General features: G+C 46.8%; 1 long non-coding RNA gene across 1 annotated transcript; it reads left to right on the forward strand.

Moving 5' to 3' along the window:
* The first annotated feature begins 10557 nt into the window (after window positions 1–10557).
* On the forward strand, window positions 10558–12989 carry LOC122387755. Its single transcript, XR_006257665.1, has 3 exons — window positions 10558–11242; window positions 11513–11680; window positions 12103–12989. It is a non-coding gene; the product is annotated as an uncharacterized LOC122387755 (long non-coding RNA).
* The last annotated feature ends 2922 nt before the right edge of the window (window positions 12990–15911 follow it).

The raw sequence follows: 15911 nt of genomic DNA on the forward strand, positions 1-15911 counted from the left end.
AAAAACTTCACAAAAAGTAAATTCCGCTTGCCTAAAACGCAATTATCTTAGATGACCTAGGTTGACCTTGACCTTGACCTTGACATCTGTACATCGTCGAACAACATGTTCCATGATGGGTGGGAGGTAAGACTGGTAAAAAAGGCCGAAATCAAGGTGTCAAAAGCTCACAAGGCCCATAGCCAACGCAAGATGTCGAGAATTAGCCATTTGGGTCATGACATGACCTGAAAAACAAGGTCATATCTCCGAAACCAAAGGTCACAGAAGCTTGAAATTTTTAGTGGACATCAAGAAAGGATAGAGGAGCAGCTATACGAAAAATCAGGTTTCTAGCTCTAAAAATGTTGAGTGCAGAGCAGAAAGACTACCTGGGGGGTGGCAACCACCCCCCCCCATGTGCGGGCGAGGGTTAAAATGCACTTATCGGTACCTTTTTCGACATGGTACATCCTCAAAGCTCGCAATGACCCTCCGCTCGGGTGCCGCTCCCTACCCCCCCCCCCCCCCCGCTTCACCGGCCATGGCCTGGATTTCTGCACCCGTGCACTACGCCCGTGGGCCCCTTTAAAGGGACCCTCCCACCTTCAAAAAAGTTAATGAATTGGCATGAAAGTGATGTCGCTCGGTTCAGAAAGAGCAAAAACGAGTATCTACCAAATTTCATCGAAAAATATTCACCGGTTTTCAAGATATTAGACTTTTACTTTTGTTTACTTTTTGGGATCTCCGCTGTTCCTAGCGAATTTATTTGAAAGTGCGGCATTTGTTGCGCGCAAAGCAGCATATACCACCGCGTGCTACAAAACGTTTTAGTCAAACATTTAACGGACGTTCGGAAGCCTGATGACGTCATCAGATTCCCGTAATGGTTAAGAGATAGGGACCACGCTGGTCCCACCCTGCAAGTAAAGGGAAGAAATTTCTTGAACACCATAAAGCTGCGGGGGTTGCGACCAGGATAAATGGTGGTTTCTGAGCCTGGCCGCAAACTTGGCTATCTCAACTCAAAACTAATGTTAAGGTGGGAGGGTCCCTTTAAGCTAGCACCGGGCCCCACGGGTCAGCGCAAGGGCCCCTTTGCCAAGTTGGCCCCCCCAAACTCCAAGTCTGCGACCGCCCCTGTGAGAACGGGATCTCCAGGCCAAGTGGCCTTTTCCCTCCCGATCACTGTGAAGGTAAGATAAGGTAAGGAGTTGCGTTGGAGAGGCCGGAAATAGTGGCGATTTCAGTGGACCGCAAGAATGGACCGTCATTGGAATGATTCTTTTACAAACCGTGCACTGTTTTTAGCTGGAATTTAATAGTTACTACAAAATATTTTTGTAATTACATTTGGCCGAGAATGAATGCCATCAGGGAAGGTTTTACTGCCTGATTGCATTTTGTCTAGAAGCATATAGTGCTGTTATGTTGCAGTTTTTGCGCTTTTGTTACAAAATATGAAGCGAACATGCAACAGGTTCCAAAGACGCAACCAAAGTCGTGACGTCACGATAAGTGGCTGGGCATAGATAAACAGACTGTCAGTCTGTATATACAGACTCTGTATATACAGAGAGATATACAGACTGTCAGTCTGTATATCTATGTGGCTGGGGCATAATCAGCTGACGGCCCCGTGTTAAAGCAATGGGGCAATACTTTGCCGATCTTTCCTAAAAAAAACTGGACCTAGTTAGATAGTTTCACTAGCTGGATTTAGGACAACGATGTATGGTCTATTTTTCTATGGAAAAATATTGCAAAATCTAATAACGCAAAGCACAAAATTTGGTGAAAACCTAAGTTGCGGCGAAGTTGCGCAGAAATACAAAACATTTCCAATCAAGAGGTTTAAAATCATAGATAAAAAATAAAAAAGATTTACGAAATAACTAATATGGTAAATTTTCTCCTTTGCTTTTTACAAATAAAAAATATATTAAATCAGCTCAAACTCAAATATGTCAAACCTTTCGCACCAAAATCCTACAACGTGGTCGCAGTTCGCGTCTTCAAGGTCATGTATTTGGTGCGTCAAGTTCGCCGCCCGTAACAAATTCGCGAAGTTCGGCCCTTTCCGCTTTAAAACATAGCATTTTTTAGGCGTAGAAAAATAGAATATACTCAGTTTTCTTAGAAACTGGCCCCGAAACTATCTAACTAGGTCCAGTGTTTTCTAATAATACCGATAAAATTTCGTCCCATTGCTTTAGCACAGGGCCGTCAGCTGATTATGCCCCAGCCACTAGTCATGACGTCACACTTCGGTTGCGTAGTAACATTGATGTATATCGCAAAATATCATATTGACCTCAAGCTCATCCGTTGCATGATCGAGTAGACAGATTAACACATTTCAAGTTTATCTTGGATCAGAGGTGTCAAAATAATTCATCAGTGTCAGAGGTTAATTTGAGGGGAAGCTACGATAATTGCTCTTGTCCATCCACTAAGAAGTTATTAACCCGGCAGTTGCTGGGGTATTTCGCCACCCACCGTTTGCTGGGGGGGGGGCGTTAAACGCCCCCAGCCGATAACTCGAGAACCAATAGGCGCAGCGAAACGCACGAGGCGGCAAACGAAAGAACGCGACGAGACGCTTCAGATGAGTACTTTAAAGTTGAATTTTGAGGTCACAGGTCGGGTCAAGGTCAGGTCAAACGCCTGAAACCGGGCTTTCAGTAGCTTGGACTTCAAGACTTCGCAATGGGCGCCTCTCGTCATAAACTCTGTCAAAACGGCGCACAATCCATCATATAAGGCCTACAAGAGTGTCAGCTCCATGTAGGGGTCAGTCAAGCATAGGTCAGGGTCAAGGTCAGGTCAACCGGGTAGGCAAATATCCCCGAAAATCAAAACTGATATTCGCAGCCTGTGACACATGTTTTATGGGTAATTTGGGGCGTAGAACACGATGGTGACATTCATTTTATCATATGTGTACGTGTTTGGCTCAAAAAGTTCAATTTAAGAAATGCATGTACCATGGTCGTGAAGAAGTCACGAGAAATTGCCGAGATTCAGTTCAAGATTTTGGAAAATGCGGAACGATAATCAATAATCGAAGATAGCCATTTGATTGTTCATGGTATTGGCAGTCTAATGGCGTTTACGGCATGTCTGTATGTCTATTCTGTGATTTTATATGATTTTTTGAACATATGCCGTTTTTTGTTCGAAAACTCAGAAATCATGACGTCACCAAAACCTCGATATCTCAAAAATTTTCCAAACGATTTTTTTGAAACTTTGTCACGATAAACTTCAATCAATTCCCTACAGGTACCCAAAATTTGGCGCGCCTGCGGCGCGCCGTTTTTATGCTATGGCCCGGCGAAAAAAGTGGGGGCGTTAAACGCCCCCCCAGCAACTCGCGGGTTAAATATTTTGTTTTGTGTATTCCAAGAGGAGAGGGAACTATTTTATTTGTGCCTTGATTGAGAATTGAAGATCGATCATTAAATTTTCAAAGCAGTTAAAGGAATTTGTGCCCGACTTTATAGATTGGATGACCAGGAACACGGTTCTGGCATTTATTTTTCATTAAACATCTTAGGCTTCCCATATTCCAAACATAAACTTTCAAATATGTGACGTCACAGCAGTGACGTACCCAAGGGGGGGGGGCCACAGGGGCCATGGCCCCCCCCCTGAGCGCCTTCGGCGCTCAGGGGGCCCCTCAGGCCCCATGATATTTTTTTAAACACTGGATAAAACGTCTTTTACTCGGAAGAAAAATTGATATTAAAGTTTCATTTATGTGCCCTGGTTACCCGAGGGGCCCCTGCAGTCATCCAAGGGCCCCCAGTTTCCTGGCCCCTGGTCGCCTAGGGGGCCTCTGGTAGCCGGGGGCCTGGTCTCATGGGGCCCCTGATCGACTGGTGGCCCCTAGTCGCCTAGGGGGCCCTGATAGCCGTGGGCCTGGTCGTATGGGCCCCTAATAGTCTGTGGCTCCTAGTCGCCTAGGGGGCCTAGTCGCATGGGGGCCTCTGGTCGCATGAGGCCCCTGATCGCCTGGGGGTCCCTAGTCGCCTAGGGGGCCCCTGGTAGCCGGGGGCCTTGTCGCATGGGGGGCCCCTGGTTGCCTGGGGCCCCCGGTCGCCCCTAGTCGCCTGGACGACCCTGGTCGCCTGGGATCCCCTGGTCGCCTGGGGGCCCCTGATCGCCTGAGGGGTGCTGGTCACCTAGAGGGCCCCTGGTCGCCTAGGGGCCCCTGGTAGCCGGGGGCCTGGTCGCATGGGGGCCCCCTGGTCGCCCGGGGTCCCTGCTCGCTTTGGGGGCCTGATCGCATTGGCCCTTGGTCGCCTGGAGGGCCCTGGTCGCTTGGGGCCCCTAGTCATCTGGGGGACCTGGTCGCCTGGGAACCCCTGGTCGACTGGGGGCCCTGGTCTCCCGGGCCCCCTGGTCGCCTGGGGGCCCCTGGTCGTCTGAAAGAACGCTTATCACCTGATTGATCCCAAATCATCTGAGTTGCTACTGGCTACTGGATATAAGTAGAGACTGGAGTAGACACTCATCTGAAGGAGCCAATATCTTTCACGGTGCCGGAGATATCACAGAAAAAAAAAACAAAAAGGCTAAACTGAATATCCCCCAACCTTGGCCCCAAAGGCGTCATTGACTAACACAGGGATGTGGGTCGATTTGCAATCGCATTTCCTCCTAAGTCCTATTCCTCCAATGAATACAGGGTGTCCCAGAATTACCCAAGCATTTATTTTCTGGCTAAAAGTACAATTGCGCTCGATTCCTAGTAAAACATATAATAGCCGCGTTTACACAGGGGTAGTTGCCAGATAGTGAAATTCCGATAACGAGACATTTATTCCACACTATTATATTATATAGGTACCTATTATCCGGAATTTGAGGATGTTCGGTAATTGAGGCGCTCGCTCATAAAATACCGTGCGTTTCATGCACACTCCTCAAGCAAAAATATTTTTACTTTCCAATTTTCCACATTTTCTCAAGGCTTAGAACGTTACAGAGACCGTTTTAATGACTTTGATGAAGTTGAACGCGAGAAATCACAACCAAATGCTACATTAGGTTGTAAAGAACTGAATTGCGTTTTCCGACACACGTTGCGTTTTCTCACCTACGTCTGCAGGAGAGACCGGACCCACTATGCCCCCCCCCCCCACCATCGAAAGGTTCTGCATGACTCCCGGGGGCCCCCGGGTGACCTAGGGGGCCCCTCGAAAGCAAGTGGCCCCCTCCTGGGCGAAATCCTGGGTACGTGCCTGCGTCACAGCCCAAAATTACCTCCTTCCCCAGGCCACATTACTGTCATAAAGCTGATTCTTTTTACTCTGTAGGCACCACAACAAAGTTCAGACCAAGTTTTAAGCGATTTTTCAACAAACAAACCCATTTAAATCAGAATGACTAAACGAGGTGACGTCACACTAACGGTCGCTCCATGTTTAAGATAGGGCCTTGTACAAGGCCCATTTTCAAATGAAGGGAACGAATTTCTTCAACACCAAGAGGCCGCGGGGGTTGCAACCTAGATAGATAGTGGTTTCTGAACCTCGCCGCAAACTTGGCTATCTCAACTCAAACCCCATGTTAAAGGTGGGATAGTCCCTTTAATCAACCAAACCAAGCATTTAGTCATTCTCGTATATAAGTAGTGGCTAAGAAGAAAAGGTTGATAAATACTGAAGTTCAGTCATCTTACATCAACTTAGCAGCAAGATCCCCAAGGATAGAGGATATATAAAGTATAGGTACCTATCCTGTAAATCAAAGCATTTTGGTGCCTGCAAAGGCTTGCGTTATTTGTGGTTTGCTCGCGGAGTGAGGCTATGGGCGTTTTTGTTGTGTTTATGTGGAGATTGAATATAACTGTGACCCTGTGTTTGTTTGTGTATTTACTACAGTCAAACATCACATTCACATAAAATACTCACCTAGCTCATAGGTGTACCCTGCATAATTTGTACTTGTTGATGTCTGGAGCATGAACAAAGCACTAAAGTAGCTTATCATTTCCCACATTTTCTGAGCATCTAACATGGCAATACAGCAGTGCAGAGCAGCTTCAGAGAAGAAACACTTTCAATGCACAGACTCACACCAGCCACCCAATGAGCCAGTTCCTCATTTGGCTGTTTCCCTGGATGCGGCTTGGCAAAGGTGAGCTAACTTGGCAACGGCTTGACGCGAGCTAACTGTTTTTAAGTTGTTAGCAGGTAAAATTGAGTTAGGGTGAGTATCTATCATATAGCTGGGTGCCTGTAAATAATCGTATTGTATTGTATTGTATTGTATTGTATTTACATTTAAGAGCGATCCACATACAAAGTGCGTGGCGATTACTGCTCAGAATTTGTATCCGCGGTTGCTAATCTAATCATACAAAACAGTTGCACATTCACTCACGTCAAAACAAGGACAAAACACTCTCAGGACAGCCTTATCGCTTTTACCCACCCCTATCCTATTGGTCAGCGACGATGTGCTGATTCATCGTCCACGATTGCGGCTTTAACAGCGCGGGCGAAGCGGGCGGGAGGCAGCTGCGACAGGTGAGGTGGCAGGCTGTTCAGCAGAGCTGCAGCTCGATAGCCAAACCGCCGCTTGCCCGTTTCCAGCCGCGGACGGGGAAGATGGAAGAAGTGATCTTGCCTGGATGGTCTCTCGCGGATAGCGCTATTAGCGACGAACAGGGCTGCTAGTTGCTCAGGTTCTCGGCGCTGTATGACCTTGTGTGCGATGACAAGGGTGTGGAAATCGGACATACCGCGCGGGGACAACCACCCGAGTTTTGTTCGCAGGTCGGAGACATGGTCAAATTTACGGCGGCCGAAAATAACTCTAGCGGCGAAGTTAAGAATTTTTTGGAGTCGATCGAATTTTTTTTGGGACCCATTACCATAAACTGAAAGGCAGTACTGGATACGCGATACAACGAGTGCCGTCACGAGCGTTCGAATGATGCCATCTGGGAGACAGTGGCGCGCGTGTGAAAGACCAATCAACAGTCCCGTACACCGGCGGCAGAGTTCAGAGACGTGTGCGTCCCATGACAGAGTGCTGTCAAAAGTGACGCCAAGGTTCCCGACTTGTGCGCACGGTTGCAACGCTGCGTTGCGGAATGGTACTCTAAAGTCTGGTAATTTGCGAAGATTTTGACGAGTGCCAAATACAATAAGCTGTGTTTTACTTGCGTTCACTTTGAGGGCGTTAGCGCAAAACCAGTCGTTGAGAGACGCGAGCGAGTCCTCCATGCGCGAGATGAGAACTTCGAGGTCCCGAGCTGGACCGCTAACCAATACTTGAGTGTCATCGGCATACTGAAACACTTTTGCGTTGCCCGCGTATAGCGATAAGTTGTTAGAGAAAATGGTGAAAAGAAGCGGCCCTAACGCAGAGCCCTGGAAGACACCCATGGCATTAGAAAGAGGCCTAGACAGCACTCTACGTCCGGATACATCTTTCAAAGACACGCTCTGAGTGTGTCCATGTAGATAGGCGGCGAACCAGGAAATTTCAATGCCGTGTAACATCAGTTTTTGCATCAGAAGATCGTGGTCAATCACGTCGAAACATTTACTGAGATCGAGAAGGCATAGATAGCATTGACAAATCCCCCCTATCAGTGGCGGCCAGGATGTGTTCAGTGACGGACAGCAACGCGGTTTCCGTGGAGTGCCGGGGGCGGAAGCCGTGCTGGGAGGATGCCAGAAGGTGATTATGGGAGAGGTAGGCGTAGAGCTGCTGATGGACAATGCGTTCAACTACTTTCATGATTAGAGGAACTAGGCCAACTAGGGGAATGGGTCGGAAGTTTGCGGGGTCTGAAGGGTTACCAGACTTGAACAGAGGGTGAAATATGGAATGTTTCCATGAATCGGGGATGTCAGATTGGATTAAGCAGGTATTGATAATATGCAGGATGACACCACCAATAGCGGGGAATCCGAATTTCAGCATGCGGACACAGACGTTATCGGAGCCGCAGGCACTCGAGTAACGCATGCTGAAAATAATCCGCTCAAGCTCCCCCAGTGTTATCTCACGAAGTTGAAAACTGCATGCGCCGACACGGGTGAGACGCACATCCAAATCGGTGGGAGTGTTTTGGGCTCGGATCTCGTCAGCGACACGAGGACCGACAGATACAAAAAAATGAATTTAAATCATCGGCAGATAGATCGGGCTGGATGTCTGGGCCGTCCTTCTTCGCGGCTACCACTGACCTGATGCATTGCCAAACTTTGTTGGGGCCCCGCTCCCCAATTTCCCTCCGTATCTCTATTCGCCTGTCTCGACGCACTGCCGCCCGGACTGAGCGGTTTAGGTCTCTGTATTCGCTCGAGTTGCGGCCTAGATGGCGAAGCGCAGCGCGACGTTGAGACATGAGGTTACGGGTGGCGGCGGAGAGGGGAGGAGCGGTCGGGTTACGGATAGACACACGCTTGATTGGGGCATGGGCATCAAAAACAGGTACGAAGAACGACAAGAAAGCATGCTTCTTGTCACTGACAGTTTCGGCAGAGAAAACATAATCCCAGTCGACATCGAGTAAGTCGTGATACAGTGCAGGGTGATCTAGGCGCTTAAAAGAGCGAGATGAGATAACGGCGGGCTTTTGACGCACTTTCGGCACATTGACAATCACGTCGATGATTTTATGGGGACTGAAGTGACAATAATTAACGCTGGTGTCACACACAAGTTCGCGTTTGTTAACAATACATACATCCAATAGAGAGCCGGAGGTAAAAGTTGGATTTGTTACTAGTTGATCTAAAGAATAATTCAATAAGAAGCTGATCAGATGTTGAGACGCGCGGAAACTCGGCCCCTTCAATAGGTCACAGTTGAGGTCCCCGCAGAGAACGAACGGAACTGTGGGGTAATCGATGAGGACCCGCTGCAGCTGGGCCTCGAGGTCCGTGAAGTCGGCGAGCAGGGCAGCCTCAGAGTGTCGGGGTGGCCGATAAAGGGAGCAGATGATTATCTGTTGGCCCTTGTCCAGCTTCAGCAGCGCCCATTGCGACTCCAGCTTGCTTTCGGAGCTCCCGCTGCCGGGGATCTTCAGTGTCATTGACGTCAAACTGTTTTTAGTGATGATGGCTACGCCGCCATAACCGCAGCCATCTGGGCGGTCCACTCGACTGAGCGAGTGGCCCGGAATGACCAGGAGGCGTTTCGGGGTAGACGGACGTAGCCAGGTCTCGGAAAGCACCATTACGTCGTAGTTGCGACCAGCGAGTTCGCAGGTCAGCTCTTGAAGTTTGGGTTTGATACTTTGAATATTTAGGGCGCCGATCAGCAATTTGGGCGGGTCGGTCGGCCGGCTGGACTGGAGAGTCCTCGATGCGGGGCGGGGTCCACATGCCGCTTCCGCAGGGCTGAGGGGGCGTGATCGATTAAGACGGCGGATGAGATACGCGGGAAGACTGCGCCGGATAATCTCGGCTACTTCACGAGTGGTGTCGTTGCTTAGTCGGTCACGCACCGCCATCAGATGTGCCCGGTCGTATGCACGACAATCAGACATGATTGAGTTTTATTCACGATCGATGGCAACACAAGTCAAATTCCTAAAACCAGACGTTTCGGCCACAGGGTGCCTTCGTCAGTGGACACTAGTGATTAAATTAAAAACACATAGTATCAAAAACAATCGGTATAAATCGTTCGAAGTCGACACATCGGGCACAGGTTTCGAAATGCATTCTTTGGTTCAACATTAAAAACCTAAATTGAGAACGGCATTCATCACGCTATTGTTCTTGTCGCGTTCTTTTGATATGCTGAAAATTAAATTATATGATGAATGTACCTACAGGTCACAATGTCAATGTCGGAACGTTTAATTCGCTCGCCTTTTCTCAGAGTCTTTCAAAGTTCGCCAATCACCTTTCGTTTAGAAATCGTTTACGTTTTGTTTCCTAGTGCCATCATTGCAGCCGTTTTTGCCTTCAGGGGCATTCCACGATAGATCGACCAAGGCCTAACACCCGACCATTTTTGATTTTGATGAAATCTTGTCTATAGGGTTCTCTTATGCCCTGAAGTCAATGGTGACAACGCCAGGCCCCTACGGTCAGCGGTTTAGGAGATATAGCCCCGGGCATTTTGACGAGGTCACTGCAGAGTGATTTTTGAGGTGCTATATCTCCTAAAGTAATGAAGGAAATGCATTAAACCTGTACATCGTTGTGATGGCGGTGAAATGAGCAATTTATTGGCTATCTCGGATTTCCAAAAAAAGTTATTTTGATTTTTAGCTGTGACGTCATCAATTTTTGAATTTTCTGGCTACCCCCCTAGCACATTAAAATTTGTCATTATTTTTGCTCAGAAATATATATCGGTCAATGTTCTTTTGACTGTCAAAAAATAAAAATGGTTATCTTTCTATAAATATTTTATTTTATTTTTTGAAAACCACTCTGTAATATGAAATTTGCATACATTTGCTCTGAAACGACAAATAGGTGCAGCTGGCACGGACAGTGGAAGGACTGGATTTATAAAACACCTAAATAATATTTTCTTGAATATTTTTCGCAACTGGAACAAAGCGCAAGATATTTTAATTTAACATTCTGTATTTCCCAAAAGTATGATTTAAATTGATCGAGCGTTACAATAACGTAAAACAATGTAGTTTGTTTGTAGTAATGAGTGCAGACGATCAAGGGGAAAACCCTTGAAGCTGAGTCCGAGTTACTGTGATACAATTGTGCCCTAGTTGCGACCCACCCGCTGTGAACAAACAATGGGGGAACACTACACCGCCTGGTCGGTATCGCTCCGTGACAAACACCCCTCCCCCGGCGCGTCGGTCCACAGCCCACACGTTCCGCCAGACAAAGACGTTATCATCGGAGACGCAAGCGATTTGCGTGTCAGTCTGGTGAAGGGCTGTGCCAGAGACGGTCTGAAGACTGCGCCATGACCAGGAATTATTGTGCTGACCCATTCAAGCGTCACAAAAGAAAAATAAGCCGACAGGTTCGGCTTGCAAGCAAGAGTTTGATCGATCAGGTGAACGATCCGCGGCTAAAGGAAGACGACTACCTGTGTATAGATTGTAAGGTCAGGCTGACAAAACGACCAAAAAGTTTACCCGTGGAGGAAAGTTTGGTGTCACAGCCCCAAAGTGATTCTGGAAGTCAAGATGAAGATCATTCAGCACCATCGGCAGACACATCACTCTCTGAGGTGGAGGTCAACCGACAAATCACGGAAGACGTGCTCCCTCTTCTTGGCGTATCTCCTCTGACGACAAGTAAGTAAAAAATTTCTTACCTTTTTTCTTCCCAGCGTGTGTAACTAGTTTCACCATTCCTGCGCTAAAAAAACAAGTGTGTGTGTGTGTGTGTGTGTGCGTGTGTGCGTGCGTGCGTGCGTGCGTGTGTGTGTGTGTGTGTGTGTGAAATCTGACCTGTATTGAGACGAAGTTGAGCTTCGGCAGTTGATATCTATGCTGAAAAGAAGTCATATTTCTTTCACGTGTAGCAAAGCTCAGAAAATAACGGCTCCATTACGACCTTTACAGAAGGAAAAAAACGAGCCGCAGAAGCGTGGTTCTGCGTCTGAAAAGCTAAAAAAGGGCGTCAACGTCGCTGAAGCGGAAGTTTCAGCGTGCTTTGCAGACGGACATCCCGACGCCTGAAGGAACGCCTGCCAAGAGACGGAAAGCTGCTGACGACGACGAATTAGCCCGGTGAGAAAAATATGGAGTCAGGCGTTTATGGCGACGTTTAGTTCTGGTTAGCGATTTTTGATCATGGAATCGACAGAAAGAGTTTAACTTGCAAATAATAATAACCTTTATATTTCGATTGACTATGATCACATCCGCAAATGAGGATGATCTGGGTATATGTAAGTTCGTGCATGTGCAATTCTTTCCGGGGAGCAAAAATATGGGCAATGTATCTGAAATCGACGACGCAGAAGTTTTTCCGCTTTGAGGCAGTTTCCACCCATGGGGTATGTTGTTAACGATATCTACGAATGCTCGTATATATACCTAAAATCGATTTAAAGAAGGCTACGTGGATCCATAAAAAAGGCTATCTGTGCGCAGCGTGGATACTGCCGGTTAAGTTAATCAGTCGCTTCAACAAGTTGGTATTTCGGCAGGTATCGACAGCTGATGCAGGAGTTGAAGGAAACATATCAGTCCACGACGGACTACAAGAAGCGGCTGTCTATTCTGACGCTCTTGCCGTACCGGATCGACGAGACGGCGAAGTTCTTCGGCGCCAGCACGAACATGGTAAAACGCGCGCGCCAACTTCGGGAGTCCAGCGGCGTTCTGCCTGACATCGGCGCCGACAGTAGAGGCCGTCGCATCAGCGAGGACAATCAGATGAAAGTTCGGCAATTTTATGAGTCGGACGAAGTAAGTAGAATGCTACCAGGCAAGAAAGACTATGTAACTGTTCGTAAAAAGGATGGGTCAAAGGAGAAGTTGCAGAAACGATTGGTCCTTGGCAGTCTCACGGAAATTTATGAACTTTACAAAAAAGATCAAAGCAACCCAAAGATAGGATTTTCTCGTTTTGCTGCGCTTCGCCCAAGAAATTGCGTGTTGGCAGGAAGTGCTGGCACGCATGCCGTGTGCGTATGTACTTATCACCAAAACCCCAAACTTCTCATCGCCGCCTTAGACCTCGGCAAACTGACCTATCATGACCTCATGAATCACTGTGTGTGCGATGTAACCAATCGGCAGTGCATGATGAATGAGTGCACGGAGTGTCCTGGTGAGGCGGGTATATATGGTTTCTTGAAAGCCATGACGAGCGACGGTGATGACAGCGACGAAGAAGATGACGACGATGACGCGGAAGTTAGGTACAGGCAGTGGGAAAGCACAGACAGGTGCACGCTTATCGAGAAAGTGGAAACGCGCGGCGAATGTGTCAGATTGTTATGTAGGCAAATACGAGCGCTGACAGTGCACCACTATCGGGCCCATACTCAGAGTGCGTATTTCGCGCAGCTCAAGGACAGTGCACCAGACGGAGAGGTGGTCATACAAGGCGACTTCTCAGAAAACTTCTCCTTCACTGTCCAAGACGAGGCCCAAGGATTCCATTGGGACACCTCGCAGTGCACAATACATCCCTTTGTCGCATACTGGCGGGACCAGGGCGAAGTGCATCATAAGAGCTTTTGTTGTATCACGGATGATAGGAAACATGATCCCGCTATGGTGCATGTATTTTGTGACGAAGTTGTTCGAGAGATCCGTGGCGTTGTTCCGCAGCTCACGAAGGTTCACTACTTTACGGACGGCTGTGCAGCCCAGTATAAGAACCGGTACAATTTTGTAAATATCTGCCATCATGAGGAGGATTTTGGTGTGAAGTGTGAATGGAATTTTTTTGCGACCTCGCACGGGAAGGGTGCTTGCGATGGCATTGGCGGTACTGTTAAGCGAGCAGCGTACCAGGAGAGCCTCAGGCGGCCTTACAGTGACCAAATTTTGGATGTGGAAGCACTGCACAGCTACCTGGTTGGTCAATTTCGGTCAGCTATCCGATTCATTTTCGTTCCTAGTGTCCGAGTGGCGGAAAAGAGGCAGATGCTCAAGGCCCGCTTCGCTAAAGCTGTTGCAATCAGAGGAACGCAGCGCTACCATAGATTTACACCTGTGACTGTATCATCTCTTAGAGTTCACGAACTCTCAACGGATGAGGGTCGTGTCGTGAGCATGCATGCTCGGACGAAACGTTCCAAGTAAAAAGTGTGTTTGTGTGGCCGTGATCTCGTTCCTGTCTTGGTGCTTTGCCGTCTGTTATTGCAACTGCAATAGAAATGCACTCCGTTGTTTATGGCTTTTATTGCATCCAGCGTTGAAAATGATGATTCGCTGATGAAATACCTAGTCACATTACACCACCATACACCACCTTTTGCCTTCCTGAAACTACCAATTATTTTGTTCGTTTATAATTAGTCGGTTCGTAAATATGCTTTGCAAATCGACTGTCGGTTGGTCATTTGAGCTACGTTGATAAACAAGGCAGCTGTGGCAGCTCAAAAGTATGTATAATTTTGCCATTATATTGACTCCTGTGCAAGTAATATTAAAGTTCTTTTTTTGTTATCAAAAGTGAAGTTAAAGAGAAGAATATTATATGCCGAAACCCAGATAACCTCTTTTTGGAAGTAACTGGTCCTCGCAGATGTGTCTTATATTGCTTAATAACCCGATTCTGTAAATCAGAGTTTGTAGTGCGATTTTCAAAAAATAAAATAAAATATTTGTAGAAAGATTAACATTTTTGTTTTTTCCCAGTAGAAAGGAAATTAACGGAACTTTATTTCTGAGCAAAAATAATGGCAAATTTTAATGTACTAGGGGGGTAGCCAGAAAGTTTAAAAATTGATGACGTCACAGCTAAAAATCAAAATCTTTTTTTTTTAAATCCGAGATGGCCAATTAATTGCCCATTTCACCACGATCACAACGATGCAAAGGTTTAATGCATTTCCTTCATTCCTTTAGGAGATATAGCACTTCAAAAATCACTCTGCAGAGTGACCTCGTCAAAATGCCCGGGGCTATATCTCCTAAACCGCTGACCGTAGGGGTCTGGCGTTGTCACCATTGACTTCAGGGCATAAGAGAACCCTGTAGACAAGATTTCATCAAAATCAAAAATGGTCGGGTGTAAATCTGATAAAATTTTGGTCGATCTATCGTGGAATGCCCCGGCAGCGTTCGCCGGCCGCGTGATGGCGCGGCCGGTCTGGCGCAGATGATCGTTCCGTGGCGCAGGTCGTTGTAGCGTCTCCTTGCTTAGAAGGTTCTGTTGTGTGGGTACATGGCCTTGGTTGTGTCAGTGGGTAAAGAATCCAGGTTTTTCGTTCACTGTATCTTGGAAACTGATGTCAAATTTTACCAAATAGGAAAATGTCAAAATTTACCAAATTGGAACAGTGCTCATGTCATTGAAAAAGGCATGTCAAAATCGATGAGAAAAGCTCTGGAAGCAGCTCACATCAGTTTCCAAGATACAGTGAACGAAAAACCTGGATTCTTTACCTGGGCAGAAACGGCTGCAATGATGGCACTAGGAAACAAAACGTAAACGATTTCTAAACGAAAGGTGATTGGCGAACTTTGAAAGACTCTGAGAAAAGGCGAGCGATTTAAACGTTCCGACATTGACATTGTGACCTGTAGGTACATTCATCATATAATTTAATTTTCAGCATATCAAAAGAACGCGACAAGAACAATAGCGTGATGAATGCCGTTCTCAATTTAGGTTTTTAATGTTGAACCAAAGAATGCATTTCGAAACCTGTGCCCGATGTGTCGACTTCGAACGATTTATACCGATTGTTTTTGATACTATGTGTTTTTAATTTAATCACTAGTGTCCACTGACGAAGGCACCCTGTGGCCGAAACGTCTGGTTTTAGGAATTTGACTTGTGTTGCCATCGATCGTGAATAAAACTCAACTGGGTGCTTCTGCTATGGGTAGGTTGCAAATATGTGTGATGATTGAGGTTAGGTTAGGTAAGTCATGTCACATTTTTTTATGGACACTTGGCAAATTAAATAAAGGTTAAGGTTAAGGTTGATGAGCTAGGTTAGACTTGGTCTATTTGGTGCTCATGTCCGGTAGGATGGTACATAGAAGGATCAACAGTAGACATATGTATGTAGGATTGATGACTATTTGACACTTGAAAATAAAAACTAGCGTAACCTAATCTAAGCTGACCGAACTAAACCTAAGGTACTAAGCACCTAAGTTCTTGTGCCTACATCTCATACCAACTCAAAATAAAGTTCCTTGCTGGAAGATTACCCTCTAGTACATTTTATCCCAGCCCTGTGAAGAAAACTAATGCTTCTAAGTCCTGAGTCACTTCTGGCCATCCACAGAAAGAAGCGCTGAGAGCTTTGCTATTGTATATTGGACC

Source organism: Amphibalanus amphitrite, unplaced genomic scaffold, assembly GCF_019059575.1.
Source record: "Amphibalanus amphitrite isolate SeventyFive unplaced genomic scaffold, NRLGWU_Aamphi_draft 000297F_arrow, whole genome shotgun sequence".
Classification (NCBI taxonomy): domain Eukaryota; kingdom Metazoa; phylum Arthropoda; class Thecostraca; order Balanomorpha; family Balanidae; genus Amphibalanus; species Amphibalanus amphitrite.